Genomic DNA, 6000 nt, shown 5'->3' on the forward strand with positions numbered 1-6000 from the left:
GACTATGTAGCCGAACTATAAGTTAAGCATTATAATTTCTATTGGAAAGTTTAAAAAAAAGGTTTAGATTTTGCTGTAAAATTCAATAGATTGCAAAAGAAATGCTGGAGCAGATCTTTAGAACTATGTAGTCAAAAGCTGAATGACACATTTGCTAAAACAGGTTCAAAAGATACAAGAGGGACATTTTAACCCATAGATCGAAACTGACAAAGCCATGGCTATAAAAGAAAAAGACACATAGAAAAATTATAGTACACAAGACACAACAAAGCAAACTAAGTACTAAGCAACACGAACCCCACGAAAATCTGGGGATGATTTCAGGTGCCCCAGAAAGATTAGCAGACGCTGCTCCACATGTGACACCCGTCGTATTGGTCATGATATTAAAAACTTAGTAAATGGCCTGATGCGGTAGGTCGTTTTATATTCGGGAAAATATACCTCATTTAATATTCTATGAAGGCTACCTGATACCTCATAGTAATGATGGTCAGAACTTTGAAACGTTCTTTTTTAGTTTGAGTTTAGCTATTAAATGTACACATGATGTTAAGACGCCATGCTTTATCCAGAGGAAAAAGTAGACATTGATTCAAATGGTTAAGGGCATAGCAAAAGAAAAAAGTACCATTTTTTTTGTCGTCATCTTACAATGAACTGAAACATATAAGTGAACGACAGTTTACCTACTTCTGTAATTTTTAATTCCTTATTTGGTCAATATTCTTTCAGTCATCCAATATGTTCATTGAAAGACCATGCAAGGGCTGTATAGCCAGTTAATGTTGTTTAAAATTCCATCATCGTGATGAGATATTATAATCATATTTTTGGTGATTGAAAGTAACACAGTTACATTTTGTGTTTTCTTTATGAATGGTTATCGACTATTTTACTCGCAAATATCTTTATAGTTTAACAAGGAGGTATGGACCCGAACTTTTTAAATAAACGATTACACATTATACCTGATATACAGAGAATATCCTCCTTCTTTTCCCTAGACAATGAAGGTAAAAACCCTTCTACAGAATCCAAATGAAGCATTTCAAGATTTGCTTTTAATCTTTCCTCTTCAATTTTCTGCATTACAACCGTGTTCACAACGCGAAACAGGTCTTGTAAACGAGTCGAATGTGTTTTCTCCTTTGTCATTTTTCTCTCAGCGCATACATCTGAAACAAAAACATATTTTCAATGCATGCTTTAGTTTTGGATACTTTAACTATACAACATCTGAACACAGTACATAATTCTTTCATTTTAAACTTCTTATTATTTGATTTAGTTGCAAACATGATTTCCAAATTGAATTGAATAATTTATAATTGTATCCTCGTTGAAAGATTATCCATGTAATTGAATTTAAATTTTAAATCAAGACAAGGAAGAGAAAAATGTTTATTATCGCCTGTTATTACTGGAATTTGAAACATATACACAAATTTATCGTTAAATATTGTTGTACAACACTTAATTTTTTTACTGGAAATGGGTTGGTGTATATGATGATACTGTGAGTAGTAGCCATAACCAAAATAAAGACTATTTTCTATCGTTTTCTCCTATGGACTGAAACATAAGTAAACGACAGATTACCTTCTTCCGGAACTGTTAATTCACTACTTATAATATTTGGTTCAAATTCTTTCTGGAATACTATATGTTCATTATTCATTTCCATACATTTAGCTGTTATTACAGTACCTAACAATACATTGAACACAAATGATCATTTAAAATTACTTATCATTTAATAGAGCCAAGCTTAAAGTGTTTCTTGAATTACTCAATGTTAAATATCAAAATGTTGACGAGTGCGTGTATAAAATAGAAAAAAACAACCTATGTCTTATCGAGAGTACATATCTGTTCTGTCATTTCATAACGACAATTTACACGCATTCCCTTCTTTTCACCTTTCACCTTTCTGTAACAAGGTTGATATTTTGTTTTTAAATTTGAAAAATCTTTTTTCTCTGTACTTAAAGAATAAAAACTAGAGGCTCTAAAGAGCCTGTGTCGCCCACCTTGGTATATGTGAATTAAACAAAGGAAGCAGACAGTTCATGACAAATTTGTGTTTAGGTGATTGTGATGTGTTTATTCATCTTTCTTTACTGAACATTCTTGCTGCTTACAATTATCTCTATCTATAATGAACCTGTCCGTGTAGTTTCAATGGAAAATGTTAGTAAAAATTTACAAATTTTATGAAAATTGTTAAAATTTGATAATAAAGGACAATAACTTCTTAGGGGGTCAAATGACCATTTTGGTCATTTTGACTTATTTTTAAGTCTTAAATTACTGTACATTATTGCTGTTTATATTTTACCTCTATCTATAATAATGTTCAAGATAATAACCCAAAACAGCAAAATTTCCTTAAAATTACCAATTTAGGGGCAGCAACCTAACAACGAGTTGTCCAATTCTTCTAAAAATGTCAGGGCAGATAGATCTTGACCAGATAAACCTTGTCAGATTTGCTCTAAATGCTTTGGTTTTTGAGTTATAAGCGAAAAACTGCATTTTACCCCTATGTCCTATTTTTAGCCGTAGCGGCCATCTTGGTTGGTTTGCCCGGTCATAAAACACGATTTTTACACAAGATAGCCTAATGATGATTCTGGCTCTGTTTGGTAAAATTTTGTCCAGTAGTTTCAGAGGAGAAGATTTTTGTAAAAATTAACTAAGATTTACGAAAAATGGTTAAAAATTGACTATAAAGGGCAATAACTCCTAAAGAGGTCAACTGACCATTTTGGTCCTGTTGACTTATTTGTAAATCTGACTTTGCTGAACACTTTTGCTGTTTGCAGTTTATCTCTATCCATAATAATATTCAAGATAATATCCAAAAACAGCAAAATTCCCTTAAAATTACCAATTCAGGGGCAGCAACCCAACAAAGAGTTGTCCCATTCATATTAAAATTTCAGGGCAGATAGATCTTGACCAGATAAACAATTTTAACCCTCATCAGATTTGCTCTTAATGCTTTGGTTTTTGAGTAATAACCAAAAACTGCATTTAACCTCCATGTTCTATTTTTAGCTGTGGCGGCCATCTTGGTTGGTTGGCCGGGTAAAAAAACACAATTTTTAAACAAGAAACATCAATGATAATTGTGGAGAAGTTTGGATTAATTTGGCTCGGTAGTTTCAGAGGATAAGATTTTTGTAAAAGATCATGGAGATTTACGAAAATGGTTAAAAATTGACTATAAAGGGCAATAACTCCTAAAGGGGTCAACTGACCATTTTGGTCATGTTGACTTATTAGTAAATCTTACTTTGCTGAACATTATTGCTGTTTACAGTTTATATCCATCTTTAATTATATTCAAGATAATAACCAAAAACAGTAAAATTTCCTTAAAATTACCAATTTAGGGGCAGCAAACCGACAATTGGTTGTCTGATTCATCTGAAAATTTCTGGGCAGATAAATTTTGACCTGATAAACAATTTTACCAAATGTCAGATTTGCTCTAAATGCTTTGGTTTTTGAGTTATAAGCCAAAAACTGCATTTTACCCCTATGTTCTATTTTTAGCCATGGCGGCCATCTTGGTTGGTTTGCCGGGTCAAAAAACACAAATGTTAAACTAGATACATCAATGATGAATGTGGCCAAGTTTGGTTTAATTTGGCCCAGTAGTTTCAGAGGAGAAGATTTTTGTAAAAGTTAACGCCGGACGACGGACGACGACGGACGACAGACGCCAAGTGATGAGAAAAGCTCACTTGGCCCTTCGGGCCCGGTGAGCTAAAAAACATCATTGATTTAAATTCTGAAGTGCATATCTACAGAACAAAAATAGGAAGATGCCAAGTTGACAACATAACACTCCTTTTTAATCGTTTTTTCGAAATAAACTAAAACATCAGTAAACGATATATTACCTTCTTCTGTAATTGTTAATTCCTTTTTTAGTTCACGTTCTTCCAGTACTCCAATATCTGGTTCTATATTCATTTTATTTATTGATGATACAGATCCTATATACATTAAACATACAAAATTATACAAAACTTATTGTGTTTTGCAGATCAGTTCCATGATTCATTTAACTTCAAATGAATTGTATATTATAATATTCAAACTGTTGAGGTGTGCTTGTATGTGACGAGAAAATAACACTTACTTTTTGTCTTTTATAATACTCATTATACAGATGCATTCTCACGCGTTTGGTTCTTCTTTCTCCTTTATAGTTTATAAGAACATTTTTTTTATGTTTAGAACGGGGATTGTTTTACATTTTACCCAACCTTCACAATTCATTTTTGAAATTTTCAAACATTTGAATATCTTGGCTCTCTAAACTAAAAGAAGAAAGGAAACATTATTAAAAAGGCTGAAGTGCATATCTAAAGAAAAACAAAAGAGATATGACAGGTTGACAGCATAACACTCCTTTTTTAATTGTTTTCAATCCTGAAATATAAGTAAACGATATTTTACCTTTTTCTGTAATTGTTAATTCCTTTCTTGGTTCACGTTTTGCCAGTAATCCAATATCACTTTCTTTATTCATTTCTATACTAGTTGTTGTTGTTATAGATCCTACATACATTGAATATGAAAGATCATTTAAAACTACATAGCATTCGATAGACTCAAAAGTAAAAACCACAAAAATAATAAACTCCGAGGAAAATTCTCAAAAAAAATCAAAAATCAAAAGGCGCTAATTGTGTTTTGAAGATCAGTTTCATGATTTATTTAACTTCAAATATATTGTATATTGTAATATTTTTAATGTTAACGTGTGCGTTTATGTCACATAAAAATTCGCTGACAATAACATTAACTATGTCTATGTGTAATACTCATTATGCAGATGCAAGTTTTTTTTCTGGTTTCCTAAACATACAACTATGTTAAAAATAGTGTAATTTTTTAAAACAAAATAGACGAATCAGTTACACTTTAAACATGTTGAAATAATCATAGGTATATTGCGTAATAGTAAAAGTTCAATGATTAGTTAATATTGATATTGAAATACCTCTGAACAAAAAGGGGTGTTCAGATCCTCAAGCCCGAAGGGTTGCTGTCGCATTAATGTTTACTTTTATCCCCTTTTATTCAAAACCAAGTGAATCGCTTGGGTATAGAAATATGGACCTATCCCCTCCAACAGTATACTCTTGCTAAATGGGTGCGTTCGTTTGGCCTTTTGGTTTTATAAATACGCAGCTTTGTCTGATCAACATATATTAGGAATGTATATCCGATGCCTGGTGCAGTGAGATATTTTACGCTATCTTTACCTTAAAAAAAATTAAAGGGAAAGACGAGCTACACACGAGTTGCATGATTGTAATGTGCAAACAACAAGAAAAGTCAGCTAGATCTTTTCAAATAAGTTGCATGGCTGATTTTAACAGTTTTGTGACTTTTGCTAGGACAGTAGTAGATGAAAAATATAAATAACAAAACCGATCAGCAAGGCGATATAAAAAAAGAAATGACACGCCCAAAATAAGTTGAATCTTTTTTTAAATTGTTGTCAACCTTTTTTTATATTTATTTTGGCGTTGATGACAACTATTATACCAGTCTGAGATATAAATAAACTTGAGACAGCAAATGTAGCCACCTAGACGAGACAGTCGTCATTGTACGCTTTAATATATGAGTTATTGCCACTGAATGAAAATTGTTTTTCTGTTCTAGTCCCTCCCCTATTCGTTTTGCTGGAAATTATACAATGTAACCCCTGATGTGTATTTTTAACATAACACTCCTTTTTTATTCGTTTTCATGCAATGATCTGAAATATAAGTAAACGATATTTTACCTTTTTCTGTTAATTCCTTTCTTGGTTCACGTTTTGCCAGTAATCCAATGTCACGTTCTTTATTCATTTCTATACTTGTTGTTGTTTGTACAGATCCTACATTCATTGCACATAAAAGATTATTAAAAACTACATAATATTTAAAAGACGCAAGCGCTTATTGTGTTTTAAAGATCAGT

The sequence above is a fragment of the Mytilus trossulus genome, chromosome 9 (assembly GCF_036588685.1).
Source record: "Mytilus trossulus isolate FHL-02 chromosome 9, PNRI_Mtr1.1.1.hap1, whole genome shotgun sequence".
NCBI classification, from domain to species: domain Eukaryota; kingdom Metazoa; phylum Mollusca; class Bivalvia; order Mytilida; family Mytilidae; genus Mytilus; species Mytilus trossulus.